Source organism: Heterocephalus glaber, unplaced genomic scaffold (genome assembly GCF_053883595.1).
Source record: "Heterocephalus glaber isolate CG9 unplaced genomic scaffold, H.glaber_assembly_v1.0 deba00001577, whole genome shotgun sequence".
In the NCBI taxonomy this organism is placed as follows: domain Eukaryota; kingdom Metazoa; phylum Chordata; class Mammalia; order Rodentia; family Bathyergidae; genus Heterocephalus; species Heterocephalus glaber.
In genome coordinates, this window is record NW_028258358.1 from 31,285,719 (window position 1) to 31,303,698 (window position 17,980).

General features: G+C 38.6%; 1 long non-coding RNA gene across 1 annotated transcript in view; it reads right to left on the reverse strand.

Moving 5' to 3' along the window:
• LOC110346948 (uncharacterized) overlaps nt 1–17,980 on the reverse strand; it is a 61,558-nt gene that overhangs the window by 7,504 nt on the left and 36,074 nt on the right. The window contains exons 3-5 of the long non-coding RNA XR_002391237.2: nt 10,181–10,370; nt 8,805–8,941; nt 6,579–6,708 (exon numbers count right to left, since the gene is read on the reverse strand). This is a non-coding gene — a long non-coding RNA (uncharacterized LOC110346948). The remainder of the gene's footprint in view (nt 1–6,578; nt 6,709–8,804; nt 8,942–10,180; nt 10,371–17,980) is intronic.

The following is a 17,980-nucleotide window of genomic DNA, read 5'->3' on the forward strand; positions in this document are numbered from 1 at the left end:
TAATTGCACTGTCATGGCTGCCTCAATGTCCTGAATCAATTCAAGATGTTTCTCTTTCATGGTCATTTTGATTTTGTGGAAGAACCACAAGTTGCATGGTGCCAGACCCAATGAAAAAGATGAAGACATTTCCATTGGATGGCACTCAGCAGCAGCATTTACTGTAGCTTTGATTGTAACTCCTAAAGACACCCATGAAAACAACTTCTAGAACTGATTTAGAAAGTGGCAAGAATGATAGGATAAGTGTGTTTGAGGCAATGGGGAATATATTGATGGCACTGTGTCTTTTATTATAATTTTTAATTTAAACATTCATCGTATATTTTGAATACTCTTTGTAGCTCCCTCTCAGTTAGCCACACAAGGCTGTATGAGAAGGGCCCACCCTATCATTACATAAATATTCAAAGCAACTGACATCTCATATTTTGTAATAAATTGTCTCATTTTAGAATCAATATTATGTTGTAGAAATGAGTTGGATATTTTCAAGCATCCCACTCCTTCAAATTTCAAGAAACTCAGTGCCTTGAACTTTTAACGAATCTTACTAATAAAATCCTCCAGACTGGAGTCTTTTGGTGGGATAAGTTTGACTGTTAAACTGGATGGGATAAATTAAACTGGATTATCCACTATTGGCTTGAGAGGTGTCTAGGTGATTAATAGAGTACACTTCTGGGTGTGCCTGGGCAGGACATGGAGGTCTGACCTTTGGGTCTATATCTGGTCCCACCCCTTCTTCAGTGACATTATTCCCATACTATGATTTCTGACTGCTATGAACTCAGTAGTTTTTGCCCTTCATGCCCTTCCACCATGAAGTTCATTGCCTTGTATTCAGCAGACCATGAACTGAATCCACTGAAATCATGAGCTAAATAAACCATTTCTTCCTTTTAGTTATGTATATCCGGTTTTTGATCCCAGTGATGAAAAGCTGACTAATACAGAACAATTTGACTAAATTTTAAAAATAAAAATAAATGTAGCTTTTGTAAAATTTACACATGCTTCTTATAAAGAATTAAATTAATGCAAGAAAATAAAAAATGAAAGTAAAATGGTCAAATTCTTTTACCTGTAAGTAATCACTAACATTTGAACTTTCATAAAAAAGAATCATGTATTATTTCAATAAAAATATTAAATGTAATTTGTCTGAATTTAAGAGAAGAAAGATAAACAGAAGTAAACCCAGTGAGATCACTTAACATTCACACAAATGCTTCTTCGCTCAATGAGATATTTTCCAACAAAAGGTTCCTCTGAAATTAAGGACAGATACTAAATAAAACATTGAGAGTATAGTCATTATGTCTCATTAAACGCACAATATAATTTTAGACAGTGCCTGACAATTACCTGCAGGGCTAGATAAATGCATTAGCAATTTCATCATTCCTATTTTCATTTATATTCTGTAATCATAACTCCCAGCATTATTTAGTATTTGTTTTCTACATGGGTAAATTTTAATGCTTACTACCAGCGCAGTCTTCTTTTCTAAGCTCTTTATTTTCCTTCATCTAGGGATTTTCGTCACCTACTTCTTTGCTAACAAGGGCTTGTACAAAATTTTGTATGCAGGTCTATTTCCTTTATACCTTAAGGTAGGGCCAGCTTCACTAGTGAGCATCCGTGCACTAGTACAGGTCCCACATTGAGAAGGACCTTGTGTCTGGGTTAATATTCTGATATCCCTGTCTTGAAATTCTTCCCTTTTTTTTTTTTTTAACCAGACTCCTCTCCTTTTCATTTTACATTGAGCCTCACCAATTATGTAGCTGGTTTTGATTGAAGACATTTGTTTGGACATGGAAGTCCTTCCAAATACAAGGCCAACGGCTTCTGGTATTCCGTGCCCCCACGCAGAAGATGGCGGCCGTTTCGCTCTTCTTGCCTATGAGGTTATTTGATACCGCTCCCCTGATGCCCAAAGAAATCCTTCTACAGCTTTGAAGTGCGACCACTTAACCAGAGTACATTTCTGTGTTCAGCTTCCTGTACTAGTCTTTTGGAAGCCAGAATCTTCCTGCCTCATTCTGCAGACTCGTTTCAGGAAATTATTCTTGTGTAATGTAACTCAGTGTTTTTAGAGGAAAGAAGCTGACCCGGGTCTCCATGTGTTCTTTATTAAGCTGCTCCCCGCCACTTGGACCTCAAACTTCTATCCACAGCAGAGGGGGAGTAGCTCAATCCTCTTCTTCCAGAAGCAAGGAAAGAGATCCCTTAAGAAGGCAAAACAAAACCCTGACCCTAAGTCCCTCTCCAACTAAATTATGGTCAAATTCCCTGAAACGCTGTCTGTTATTACTGATCCCTGCCTTGCAGTGGGGCAGGCTTCCTGCTGTTGCTAATCTCTTGGCGCAACAATACCCATCTGTCATTGCAACTCTGCCATCACACGTGGAAACAATTTCTTGCACTAACCCCCACCCAGCCCTGTTTTAAATAATTAAAGTAGTTTTCTTTCCTTTGCTCACTCCTGCCTGATAGTCCATAGACAGCTATTATAGTCATAGTCATTGGATTGCACTGATTATTTGCATTGTTTAAATCCTGTCTAAATTTTCTTTTTTTTTTTTTTCCTTTGGTCTTCTTGGTCTATCCAGGGGTTAAAAAGCCAAAACATTGTATTAAAAGACTTGTGAATTTTGCCTTACAGTTCTGTCATTTTAAAATTCTTTTATTTAAGGCTTATTCCTCTATGTTGTTCAATGTACACAAGCTTAAAACAGTTGTGTTTTCAAGTTGGAATTCTAAGTCAATTTCTGCTCATTTAAGTGCATGAGCTCTTCCAAACTTCAATGGCCCAAGACTCCAATGGGAAAAATATGTTTTGAGTTGGCACATTTCCTTTCTGTGTGCAATATTTTTCTTTCTCTGGTTTCTCCACCTAGTGATCAAGTATGCTTTTTCTTCCAAACATTGTTTCTAGTTCCCTAGTTTCACATCTTTTTCCCAGCAAGGTGATAGATATATTCTTCTTCATAGTATATGTTTGCATGTGTGTGAAAGTATTTAATATACACCTATCCATATATTTCCACTTTGATAGAATGTATACAGCGACTTTATAGTTTTTTTTCTTCCCTTGCCTGTTTTTCAGGTACTGGAATCATCTGTTTAAAAGCATTTACTGCTAAAATCATCAGAGCTTAGATTTTGGAGAAGAAACTTTTCTTTAATAACTTTTTCATTTTTTATTATTTGTACAAGTTCTCTACTTTTCTCATGGTGATAATTTATGTTTTTTATACTACTGAAATTTTATCAAGATTTTCAGCTCTGTTACCATTATTTCATTCTAATTTGGATTTAATATAAAAAATGTAAAACTCCTTAATGTAATTTCTTTATAAAAATTTCTTTATATATTCTGTGTAACCAAAGAGAACAAGTGGCTAATTTTATTCTTCTATAAATAAATACTTTTAAATTAAATTTTATAGAATACGTATTTTACTTTGAAAACATTAGTAAAACATGCCTATTTTATATTTCATGTAAAATATATAAGACACATAATGAAAAAGTAACACCTCTCTCTCATTCTACCCTTTCCTGCCCTGAGACAATGCTATATTATTATATTTCAACCCTCTTATGCATGCAGTGTGGGCACAAACACACAATACACATTTTGTTGTTTGCTTTTTGTTTTTCTAAAAAAAGGATACATCACACGCATTAATCTTTAACTTCCAGTTTTCAACATTAAGGTAGTTGGATATCCCTTGAAATTACTATGCATAGAGTTACTTTATTCTTTTCAGTAGCTGCATGATACTTTATTTTATGGAAATATCATAAAGTTTGCAATCTTTCTATTAAAGAACTTTAAGTTTTTCATTCTTTTGTATACTACGAATAATTCTGCATAAATTTTAATCTATGTGATTCTAATTCTATATTATGGATTCCCTCCAAGAAAATTGCTACAAAGGAGTATTTTTCACATTAACATTTATTACCGGATTACTTTAGCATCAATTTAAACTTTTTTAGCAGTGTAAAATAATGAGTTTCCTCACATTTCCTTCAGCTATGAATATTATTAGTAATTTTAATTGATACCAATCTTATGAACAGAAATGTTACCTCTGCATTTTAATGTACATTTATGTGTACTAATGATACTGGCCTTTTGATACACACTTGTAAAGTCTAACACATTTTCCTTTTTATAAATGTCCTGGGTATATCCCTTTATTCCTTGAATTGTCTGCTATTCTCTAGGCACTCTACATATTCGGCACTGTAAGCCACTCTGTCATGGCCATTTAGTCATTTGACTTACAGCCATTGAGAGCCCACTGCTAAGGTCGAGGGCTTGGGGATAGACAAAAACAATGAATAATCTGTGTCTGGTAAACCAAAGTTATATAATTTCAGGTAGTGTCCAAACCCCTAAGAAACATCAGGACAGGTAGAAAATGATGGGGGTGGGGATCTCAAGTATGCTGATCCATTAGGCTTATAGAAGAAAATATTTGAAAAAAAATTCAAATGATATGAAAGACAAGCTTATGGTAACATTTGAGGTCAGTGTATTCCAGGCCAAGACAAATGCAAATGGTAAGAAATAAATTCAGTATATTTGAAGAGCAGCAAGAAATGTAGAGAGAATGATAAGGGATATTTACAGCAGATGGAGAATGACATGGGGCCCTGCAAAGGGCCAGGCAGGATGAAGCATCCTAGGCCACGGTGAGGAGATCAGATTTTACTGTGAAATGGGATTGGATTTTTATTGTGAAGTTGATTATATGGAAGGTTTGCAACTGGAGAAATGATTTCGTGGTCTGATTTGTGTTTTGTTTTGTTTGTTTTGTTTTGCTTGATCACTTGGGTGACTTGTGGAGAACATCACTGAGGAAGTCAAGTGTGAGCTGGGGAGCTTGTTAGCCTTCAGTTGCTTTGACAACTAAAAGGAGGTAAGGTTTACTTTGGCTCACAGTTTCAAGAATTTCAGTGCATTGTCAGCTGGCTCCAGTACTTTTGAGTTTGGAGTGAGGCAGGACATCGTGGCATAAAGTCATGGTGGAGGAACGATGTTCACCTTGGGGTAGCCGGGAAGCAGAGTGAGAGAACAGAAGGCATTGAGGACAGGATGTACCCTTCAAAGGCACACCCACACACAACCTATTTTCTTCAACTGGGCCCCACTTCCTAAAACCCCATTCAGCTCTGAACTCATCAATGGATCCATTGATGAGGTTAGTTTATCCTCATCCAATCACTTCTCTGTGCCCCGCCTCTGCAAACTGCTGCACTAGGAATGAAGCCAGTGAGAATCTTTGCGGGCCATTCCATATTCAAACCATAGCAGGGAGTTTGGTGAGAGGGGAACTGGCGCAGTCTAGGAGAGATGTTAGCGATGTACAGAAAGAGGACGTGCGGTTGTATAGAGAATATAATTTGAAAATAGGGCAAAGCAGCTTTCCAGGGATTGGATGCAAGAGGTGATTCATAGGATTTTTTTGTCCTGGTCAAAAGCTGAAATTCTTTGCCAAAATGATTATCCCTGGAGTGTGGAATAAGACATAAAGAAATCAGAAATCCTGTCTTGAACATGCTAAGATTGAGGTGCAACTTACACAGCCATTAGGAGGTGCTGCCTGGTAGCTGGATGGGCTCAGTTTGTCTCTTAGTGGAAGAGTTCAAGTGCAAATGTTAAACTGGGGATCGTCAGAGCAAGGGTGACATATGGTACCATGAGATTCCTTTGTTCTCATAGGAAGCACCTAGAGATCCCAGGAGAGCTGAGAAAAGAAGACTTAGGCTCTTGGAGAAGAAAGGAATGAATTAGGGGTGACAGGAAGAAGTAGTGAAATAAGAAAGAAAGCAGGAGATGGTCACATTCAAGAAAGAATCCAAATGTTCAAAGTATTTCAAGTATAATGGTCCTAGAAACTCTACCAATTGCAATATCTGTTTAAAATATCTCTTTTAGACTGTTCTTCAACTTCTGAATTTCTTTAGGATTTATTTTGCCATAATCAAAATAATTTCTTCCAGCCAAAATAGTAGAAATTTTGACACAATTTCTGCTGTTATTTTAATGAAAACACTAAATCTTTATAGATGTTTCCTGCAGATGATGTGAAATAAGGGTCTGGTTTCATCTATTTTAGACAGATTCAAGTATGCCAGCCCCAGTAGTAGAGCATGCTTTCCGAATGGAACTAAAATGTGTTCACTGTACCATGAGCTATTGTACTGCTGGCTATTACTTCAATGTTAATATGTGTGTGTTTGTGAATATATATATATATATACATAAATATATTAAGCAGAAACACATATAAAACAATGACACAATATTTGCTAATTCAGTATCAACTCTAACTTTATAAAACATAACTAATGTGAATAAAAAGAATCTACTGTATTTCCGACAGGTACACATTTTAACGACAAATTCTTGACACTCAAACCATTTTAACTATGTTCAGACAAAATAGATAAAATAAGATCTGATTACCTTCTTCAAAATCACACACACACACACACACACACACACTGACAACCAAGTTAATGATGTAATATTAGCTAAGAACAATCATTACCTCTTTCTCCTTGGCCCAGTCCTTGAAGATTGCTGGACTAGTAAAGGTGTATTTCCAGTTGAAACTGTGAAGGCAGTTGTCTCAGAATTTGGAAGTTGTTAAGTGCACATTTTTACATTCGTCTTTCTCTCTGCAAAATACCCATCATCTATTTTGTAAACTGACCCGCTGCACTGATGCTTAAAGAAAAGCACAACCAAAGGGATCTTCTGAAATCCATTTCCCATAGAACAGGTGACTCATTAAAAACATACACATGGAAAATAATCCAGGGTGTGGATATAGAACTAAAATGATCACTTTTAAAGTAAGAAGAGGATTATTATCTGTGCTATAGTAGCAATTATTATTAAGAGCTCTAACCCAGCAGCAGGAGCCACTGAGCTTTCTTTGGAACGGCCATGGCTTCTATTTCTTTAGGAAGCATTAAATAAAACACTGGCTGGAAAGTGCCTCATTATTTCTGTAAACTATAAATGCAGCAGTGATCGTGCAGTAACCCTGAAGTGTCCCGCGGTCAGGTCAAAAGTGGGTGCTCGGCCGCGTCTCACTCTCTTACCACCCCACAGTGTCTTTTAGATGCACCTCCCCCGTGGGCTCCCTGCCTTCCAACATGCCTAGAGCAAGCGCTCTCTAACTTCATCTTGCCCTTATCCATGAAGTCTTCCTTCCAGATGGCCTTTCTAATTCCCACCCATTTCATAGAGCATTCCAAGAATCAACTCAAAAGGTTTTCCCCTTTTCACGACTACCAAATTACACCTATAATTTGTCCCATGTATTTTAACATTTAAAAATCAATTAAAATTTTATTTGGTATGTGTATGTGTGTTATTTTCAATATACCTGCAGTTATTTCATGTATGCAACCTCAGTAAGATTTGGACAGTCCAGATTTTGTATTATATTTTTTCTCCTGTTTTCCTGAGCATTGAAGCATAAGCATTTTTAACAGACTCCTGAAAGTTGAATTTTACTCCTTAATATAACTAGCAAATCAAGCTTGATTAAATCAGGTTAAAGCTGCAGGAAAAAACACCACTCTGGGAGGTTGAAGCAGGAGGACCTTAACTTCAAGCCCAGCCTGGGCAACTTAGCCACTTAGTGAGATCCTGTCTCAAAATTTAAAATAGAAAAGAGATAAGGATGTAGCCTGGTGCAATGGTCATGGGTTCAATCCCCAGTGCTACAAAAGAAAAAGAAAAAGAATGGAAGGAAGAGGGTCAGGGATTTAGCTCAGCGGTTCTGGCGCCTGCAGCATAAGCACAAGGTTCCAAGTTTGATCCCTAATACCAAAAAAAAAAAAAAAAAAAAAAAAAAAAAAGAATGGAAAGAAGGAAGGAAAAGAAAGGAAAGGAAAAGAAAAGATACCTGCAGCAGATATTCCCTGAGGAAGTAGAGACTGCAATAAGGGATTAAAGACAAAGAAGAATTTTACTTGAATTCTTTAAATAAAAATTTTACTTATATACTTTAAAAACAATAATGATGGGGCCGGGGATTTAGCTCAGTGGTTCCGCCGCCTGCCTCGCAAGCGCAAGGACCCGAGTTCGATCTCCGGTACCAAAAAATAAAAATAAAAACAATAATGATGGAATTACTTTTTATAATCATAAAGGCCTCCCAATTTTCCTAGCTTGCACACTACACTACAACCAAAGTGCACATTTCCCCCACTGCTGTTTCATCTTTCTGTGGCTTTTCATTTTCTATCCTTTGACATCATCCCTTTGAGGAGGGTTCAAGCCCCCAGTGTGCTAAAATCTACATGAACTTGGCCATGTGACTTAACCTCTCAAAGTCTGTTTCCTGGTCTGAAAAACAAGGATGGCAGTGAGACGTCTATGAAGAATTTCTGAAAGATTAAGTGATATTAATCTTGCAAAGCACCCTCACTCTCTCCATCCTTTGAAGCGGTGTTTATCAAATGTAAAGACCGACTTCTTTGGTTGGGAGTGAAACAAACTAGCTCGGTTCCAGCTAGGATTTTTGGCTAAGTGAAAATAAGCAAAGTTGAGTAAAGCACAGCGCAATGGCACATAACAGAGTATGGAGCCAACATAATATGGGAACGTCAGATCTAATGAATACGAGCTCTACATTGTGACATGAAATGCATTTATCACTGCAAGCACAGGAATGAAAAAGTTAGACATTGATTTAGCATCAGTTTATAATACGTGACATTCATGAAACCATCCCCGATGATGTCATTCAGAAACCCACCTGTTCCCTTGGACTCTTTCTTTTCCCTCATCCTCTGTGGTACCAGTGAGTTCAGCATCTCCTTGAAGATCTAGGGCATATACTGTTCATCTCTGGAGGCTTGGCAAGGCTCTTAGTATATTTGTGCACTGTAAATGCTAAAAAAGTATTTCGTTAATAGATGAGTAAGTGTTGCCTATATTTAATGCTGGTAGTGACAACAATAAGGGAAGTCTGAAGGAGAATCTAGAGGCAAATATTCAGGAATTTACTTCATATCCACTTATTGCAGTGAGGAACTCCTACCTGTCTTTATAAAATAGTTTTGAACTTTTAAACGGGGAATTTTGTTACTGAGTGACACATCTTGCTCCCAATCTATGACAGACAGGACTTTCTAAACTGGACTTTATGGATAAGCCTTAAGAATACATAAACTGCAGCTGTACAAAAAATCTGCTTCTGTGAGTACAAACACACACACACACACACACACACATTCTGGAGAGTGAGAATCTAAACCTTTATACTTTCCAAGGAGATGTTTCCTGATCTAAGAAATCACAAATACAAGTCAGGATACTCCCCAGTCAGTTAAAAATAATTTACAAACTTTCTGCACTTCCTCTTGGTCCATCCTCTTTTATCTTAAACAACAACCAGCTAAGGTTAGTGATCAGGATTCTCTCCCTCCTCCAAAGGGCATCCTCTGCCATTAAATGAGGTGCAGAAGAGACTCTTCTAGGCCATTAGGAAATCATTTAGACCCTGATCTCCTGTGGCCTGTTCCCTTTAGTAATCTCTTGCTGGCTTCTCTCAGCAATAAATCACCTGTCCGCTCAGCACCTCAACAGTTCTCAGAATATGTGATCATCTGGCTCTTTCACCCTCTCTGGCACTACAGAAACCCGGTGAGTGGGGTCAGCCTCCTGAGGTTCAGTTTGCATTTGGTGTTTTAGCTACCTTACATAAAGGAGGAACAAGAGGTAAGCCTTTGCAATGAATGGTTCCGTGGGACTTCACATACTGGATCCTCCCAGGGCAGCTGCATTGCAAACAATGGGGAGATGCACCATCTAGTGTGTGAGAGGGATTCACAAGGTCTGCACTTTTGGGTACAGCCTGTCTTTGGACCCCCGCACCCATGGGACTCTCTCCTGCACACTCCCCACAATTAGCCAGAAGGGCTGGGCAGCAGCACCTTGTAAACACAGTGGCTATTTAAACAGCTCCTGCCCTTCACCTGGAAGGTCACCCTCTCTTCTTCATACTAATTTCCACCATTAAAATTGACCTTGCTTCCCAGAGATGAGATATCAGAGCCCTAGGGAAGCTGACCTAAGGTTTAAACCCAAGTAAAGATTTCCAGCCAGCCAAGGAGGACATAGACAAATTACCTTCTGATTTTTCTGGGGCAAGGTATGCCACCTCAGTAAAGAAATGCTCAGATGCCATGTCAGTAGTTCTCCAGAGCTGCCATCTTCTGGCCTCCAAGTAATCAGCTTTAAGGAAAGCGGTCCAGATTAGATACTAATTCAAGACTGGACTCTCCCAGCAGCAATTAAGAGGAGGCAGGAAAACATCGTCCTGGTAGGTGAAAGAAATAGATTCTTGATTTTTTTTTTCCTTCTTCATGGGATCTAAAAGCCTGAAACATAAATCTCTTCCAATACCACTCCCCTTCTGCCTTAATCTGAGCACTTATCTTACAGGCAAACAGTTTAGTGGTGAAATCAAATCACTTAAAAGGTGACTTTTTGGAGAAGAGCATCTTAGGACAGGAGCAATCTCCTTATCCATTATCCACTTAAAGTGCAGTTTTCTATTCTTGGCTGAGTTTTCTTTTTCTCCACTTCCCATTAGGCTTCATGCTGTTTCACTTGCAGCAGTGGCAGCCTTGGGAACATCCAAACTTGTCTGCCTTCCTTCCTTGTTGTCCATCACAGCTCCTTCGCTCCTGCATAAGCAGGATATTGCTTCTCCACGTGGGCCCTGATGAGCCAGACACACACCAGGTGGTGTGCATTTGCCATGAACTCCGCTTGACCAACAGTCAGTTTTTGGAGCAGAATTTGCCAAGTACCCTGACTTTTCATACACACAGGAAAGGGAGCTTGAAAAATCCCATCCCTCTTCACGGGGCTCTGCAGAGGGACCTGTGTCTCTCTTGCTTCCCAATGGCCACTCTACCCAGCAATTACATAAACTTTTGCTTTTAGTTGATTAAACTTCCACCTGAACTCAAAGTCTTAGTGATGATGTGATAATATAATGAGAGAAGACTTTTCAGAGATGCCTATTTCGCATCTCCTGGCACACACTTCTTTCTTCTCCTGAGGTAGTTGTGCTCAGTGCTCGGCATTTGGGAAGTGCACATTCATTCCTCCAATGGCACTGTTCCTGAAGTCTCTCTGCCTACTTGACCGGAGGCAGGAGCCCCAGGGCCCCTCTGGCCCGCTCACTCCTCTGTATCTTCACCTCAGCCTCACCAGGGAGCGGCCAGCCTGGGCACTACACCTGTTTGCTTACACACCATGGAGACCACCACATCCTCTTCAGCACATGGACTCCCAGACTCCCCTAACCTCGCCCCTGTGCCCTCTGAATGGATGTTATGTTTTAGATCCAAAATGTGCCCCTCAATTCTCAAGTGTGTGGAAGGTATTAGGGTCATGGGGGTGGTGCTATACTTATCAATGAATCCATTGATGAGTTCGGAGTTGAACATGCCGTTAGGAGGTGGGTCACTTGAAGGATACATTCTTGTTCCTCATTCTCTCTCTCCCCACCCCTCAACCTGGCTACTATAGTATTATAGACAGCTAAGTTAAATAGATATCTTGTAGGTAGTTAGACAGGGCCAACCCTCCAGGAGTCAATACGAAAGACAAGTGAGACACACTCACTGAAGGTCAGCATTGTAAAAAGAGAAAAAGTACTACATTCATATCCTTTCCCTAGAGATGAATAGTGGTGATTAATATTCTAAATAGGCATCAATCTCCCTAGACCATTTCCTTTCTGGAAATCCCTTGTTCATTGTATGTATGCTTGCTACATGACTTGTTTCCCCTTTGATCCCCATTTAATCAATATTACCTGGATGACTGTACTTATAATCTTGTTGGTTGATCATAGTTTTGTCCTACCTTATGCCCACCTTGTTATTTCCTATTGGATCTTATTAGTTGACTATAGTTTTGTCCCACTTTATACCAGCTCACCTTGTGGCTTTGCTGCATTAAAAACCCCTGGAAAACAAAGCTCTGGCCAATGCAATTTCTGTGTCCCCTCCTGTCTCTCAAAAGGCAGAAGCTGTCTTTCCCCCAATAAATATCCCTTACTCTTAACCTCTGTTGTTCCTAGAATTCATTCTTGGATTTTTGAGAACACAAACTTGCATTCTGGATATCTAGCAGGTTGGGAGTTATATTTCCCTTGTTCGGATTATTTTTGCTTAAGAATTACTTGGTGCCCTATATCAATGGGATGAACAGCTGCCCTCTCCCCAGGCTCTTCCCTCTTCCACCACACCATTTCTGCCTTGGAGCCAGCTGATCATGGACTACCACCTCATTTAAGTTACAGGTGTTTGGTATTTTTGTCCCAGGGACAAGAAAGTAAGACAATGGACCACTCAGAAGCAAATTCACTACATCCTCAATCTCTTGTTCTAAAGCTGTGGTTTGCCCTGAAAGCAGCCCTGTCTCCAGTGGGGTGGCTTTCGTCCTCCTCAGCCCTCAAGTCCTCCTCGTTCCTCCCTTCAGACACCATCTTTAAAGCACATGCATCAAACCTCACCACCAAGTACTCTGCCTGGTGCAAGTTAATTTATGCCATGACCACAAAACCCCCCTTTCTTAGAAAATTACTGTTTCTGGTCCATTAGTCCAGTCTTGTGACAGTTCCTAATGATTTGACACAAGTGACCTTCCCTTCCTTTGCCATCACCTAAGAAAATCTGGACCCTGAGCTAATCCATCTTTCTGCTTTTTCTCCACCTGCTCTGGAGCAGCTGACATTGGGTGGAGAAAATAACGAAACCCATGTTGCTGTGTCACTTCCTATGTATAAGTCTCCTCCCAGCTTCTAGGTCACTATTTTGCAACTTTTCTTTCTACTACATTCGCTCTTTCTTCCTAACTGATAACTTTTCTTCTCATTCTAAGACCCACTCTCCTAGTTCTCTTGCTATCTCTGTCCTTTCTCCTTCTTGATTTCCTTTGCTTTATTCTTCTTACCTTTCAGATCTCTAAACCTTGGAGTGTTCCAGGGTTCTGTCCTCAGGCTTTTTCTCTATTTACATATACCTGCTGGAGACCTCACCCAGTCCTGTGGCTTCAAAAATACACCCATGTCTGTACCTTCAGGCTGGATATCTTGAATTTGAGGCACAGATATGTACCTGTTTTCCCAACATCTCCACCTTGGACATCCAACAAACATTTTTAATAAACAAGTAAGTCCAAAATTGATCTTCTAATGTTCCCAACAAGTAAGCCTGAGTTTCCTAAATTTTAAAAACTCAGCATATTGCAGTGCCATCCTAATTTCATTAGAGGAAAACTTAGCATCACTTTTGATTCATCCTCTCCTCCCATGCATACAATTTCAGTCCATTAGAAAATCATCCTCTACCAGCCAAGCACATCTAAAACTGTGTCTACTCACTTCTTATACATGGACTCCTAACATCCAGCCTTTGAAAAGTCCCTGCCACTGAAGAAGGGCTCCATAATTGTCTGCTGATTACCAAATGGACTATGGCTTGTGACCATGCAGAAAGGGGTAACTTCTAATTTCATAATTAAAATAAATCTAAGTGACATGGCATCATTGGACCTTTCAGGAAGATTAATGTGACACTGGAGAGGTGAGAGAACTGCAGGATGGGTCTAGTTATCAATGAGCTGGCTCCACAGCAATCTCATGACCTTTTTAATTCGCATTTATATTTTGGCGAAACACGTAAATGTATGTCAATACTTTCAGACTTGCTTTTCCGGAGCTTAAATTTCCAATGTCAATCTAAAAATGCTAGACATCAACATGGCTATCTGTGGTTTGGCAGTTAATATTCTTCCCTAGCTCCTTATCAAACAAATTTTTAAAAAAACATCCATTCAGATATGCTAGCAGAAGGCCTGTAGGAATTACATAAGATTTGGTATGTGAAGCCATGTTTACGGAATTTCAACTTTTTTTTTTACTTTTTGACTATCTAAAATAATTGCAAGTGTTTAAATATTTATTTATTCAGTCTTTACAATCCACTTCCTCCCACACTCAATCCTTCAAAATGCTCAGTTGAAGGTTTGGTAGCACTGATTCCCACGAAGGATAACTCTGTGTGCTTTGAATGCCACAGACACATATTTCAGTCTGCTGGAAGAGATCACCCCAAAGTAGTTGATTGCCCTGTAGGACACTAAATGGTTTTGGTTTTTTTCTAGCTCAAAAAGTGATTTCAGTAAGTCTTTTCTGGTGGACTCTTTAACTTTACTCCTCTAACACTAGTCTGAACTAGTTTTGCCTTTTCACTGGTTTTCTCATTAATGAGCTATATAAATCTAACCTGTATGCATGCTATGTATTTTTATGAGAAACATGTTTTTACATGACAAGACTATCACTTTCCTGTTTGTGTTAACCTTGTTTCTTTGTTTGTAAATGCTTTCTATTGATGCAGAAAAAAGCGCACAACTCATAGAAATAAAAATCCAAAGATTTTTTTAAAAATAAAGTGAGCGTATATATGTAACCATCAGCCCCATCAAGAAATAGATCATCATTAGCTGTCTGCAACAGACTCTAGTCCTACAAGTCTCACCCCAAAGAGAGCCTTTTCTCTACCCTCAATCATCATAGATTAGTTTTGCTTAGTTTTGTACTTTATATAAGTGAAACCATATGTATTTGACTTTCAACGTATTTGTAAGGTTTATCCAAGCATTTGACATAGGAGTAGTTCATTCATTCATCACTTTATAGTACATTATATGGATATACTACAATTTTTCTGTCCATTTTACAACCCATGGACATTTGTCTCCAATTTAAGATTACTATGAATATAGTTGCTGTGAAGATTTTTGTAAATGTCTTGTTAAAATTTAAGTCAGCATATGAAAGAGTTGAATTGCTGAGTCAGGGAGTATACCTGTGGTTAGCTTTTACAGATACTATGAAAACCATTACATCAGTTTATACTCCCACGAGCAGTACACAAGAATTACTTTTGTTCCATATTCTCACCAACACTTGGTAATGTCAGGTTATTCAATGACAGCCATTCTTCTAGATGGATATTGGGATCTTATTTTAGTTTCAACTTGTGTTTTCCTCATGACCAATTATGTTAATTAACTTTCCATATGTTTATTGGCCTTTGGATGTTGCGTGTGTGTGTGTGTCTGTGTGAAGTACCTGTTCAAATCTTGTGTCTTTTTTTGTACTTGGGATTGAACCCAAGGCCTTCACAATGAGTCATATCTCCACTCCTTCTTACATTTTTATTTTGAGACACGGTCTTGCTAAGTCACTGAATTGCCCAGGCTGGGTTCAAACATGCAATCCTCCTGTCTCAGCCTCCCAAAGCACTGGGATTATATGCATCTGCCACCACACCAGGCTTGTATCCATGGTTTTGTTTGGGCTGTCTGTACATTTCTTAAATATTTGTTCCTTGTCATTGACAATATTGCAGTTCTCTTCCTGTGACTTGTCTTTTCATTCTCTAAATAGTATCTTTAGATAAAGAGACCTTTCCAATTTATCGATTGTTTCCCTTTTGGTGTGTGTGTGTGGGGGGGTGTCCATATAAGAAACTTTTGTTCATTTGCGGGTCATGAAAGTCTTCCCCCACATTGGAATCTATTATTTTATCTTTAACAGTTAAGTCAGTCTTCAATCTGTCTGAAATTGACTTGTTGATTTTTGAGTGCGGCATACACGCGTTCTGTGCCTCTCAGATAATACCTTGGAGTGTGGGACATGTAAAAGTGAAAGAAAGCCCCAAATATCGCCTATAGAAAGACTATGTCTTTAGATACCAAAACACTTGTTCAGTTTAGAGCAAAAATATCTACCAATTTGATGGTTTAGTATGAAGTTGACCAACGCCGTGAATCATTTTTTGACACTTTATGGTTCAATTGCCAGGTTAGCTTTGAGATTGTGCAAACTCAGCCATGGACAGAACATGTACCTATTAGACTAGAGAGATCTTGAAATTGGCTTCTAGCTCAGACATCATTACTCTCAAGAGGCACCTGTTAACAAAATTGGGCTTGATTTCCTTAGTCACCTCTTATTATGATTGTAAATTAATCATTTTCCTGGCAGGGGGCTGAATTGGGTCTAAGTTTCCTCTGGCTCTAATATCCAGTGCCTCTCTGCTTCTCTGCTATTCCAGGCAAATCAGCTGATTAATATGAAAATTAAATTGTAAATAGGTTTAAAATGACCACAGGCCACAACAGATAATTTGGATTTTGTGAAGGAGACAAGATTATTTTTAAAGTTCTTACAGCTCTAAAAGTTCAGATGTATAGGAATATGAATACATAAACATACATATATAGACATATACATATATATACTTACAAATACACACATTTTTGCATGTGTGCATAAAAATACAATCTTAAGAATTATATATTCATAATTATAAAGAGCTCTGTGAATGAATCAGGTTGCTTTGCTATTTATTCAATCTTACCTAACATTACTAAGTAACAGCATTTATTTAAAAAAATCTAGAAAGTAACTATAATTTTATGACTCAAGTTATCAATTTTAACATTTTGGTTGTATTTTCTTTTAGTTTTTCCAAAATCTTTAATGGAAAAACATTTAAAATATCTTAGTAACTATATTAATTAATACAATTAGATATTAATTATATGTTATATCACTAATTAAATATTAATATATAATTTTCTGTGTATTGAAATTTTATAAATAAATTTGTAACAATTTTGTGTAAACTGGAAGACACCAGTGGGATAATTTAACCTAAAATACAGGTTGTGCAGCATACAGCTCTCTCTGTTAGAGTTTGGGGCACAGGGTACAGCACCTCAGGAAGAGGTCCTCCAGGAGAATTCACAACGAGGGGAAATCAAGTGAAGCAAGTGGCAATCGGTTGGTGGGCCAAGGTGTTCAGACAGAGTGTGACAGAGAAGAGCCGACAGGAGCCCCACATCAATGTCCCGTGAGGAGACAACATTCTGACCTGAGAATCTTCTTGTTTTGGCATTGTATGCCACAGGCTAGGAGTGACAGAGGCTTGGGAGTCTTCTCCTGAGTGTCTCTAGAAAGGTGGAGGGTTATCTAGCTGCAGAACTGCTAAATGGTATTAATACTACCAATAGCCCATGTTTTGATTTTTTTAGTAATGGGGATTGAACCCAGGGCCTTTACATTGAGCTACATTCTCAGCCCTTTTTTTGTTTTAATTTTTACTCATTCATTTATTTCTATTTTGAGACAGGGTCTCACTAAGTTGCCCAGGTTGGTCTCAAACGTGATCCTCCTGCCACGGCCTCCCAGAGTGCTGGGATTACACCACTGTGCTTGTTTTAATTCTTACTAGCTCTCTCCCATGACTGACCTGTCCTGACAGCACTCTCAATACATTATTTTATAATGAAGAGTCTTATACATTTGGAGAGAGATAGACTGGCCTCAATTTCTCCATCCATGCTGGCTCCTCTTCTGGTCCTGAGGGAGTCAGCTCAGACAGTGTTACAATGTGGGGCACTTTGTCCTGGGACGGAGATGAGATGGGTTGTTTCTGACTGCCCCCAGACTTTGAGTTCTATTTCCTCCATCATTAGGCTTGGAATGTATGTGGAAGTCTTTGCAACCATCACAACCATCACTGGTTCTGCAGATGAATGCTGCTACTTCTAATCCACTGAGATTTTTAATCTAAACACACATAGTATTTAAACTCTAAGTAGTTAGTATGACTCTTGCTTTTATTGGGTTAGGAAAATTCTTAAACACAAGTATTGTTATTTTTTTAATCCCAAACTTCTAGGTGAAATCATTTAAATGGAGTTTTTAAAAAACGATATAATAACTAAAACCAAACAAAGTGAAAATTCACATATAATCCTGTAGTGGGTAGGGTGGAGTTTTAATTTAATCGGCTTTGTGTCTGCCCCCGGGATTGGTGGAGCACACTTCTA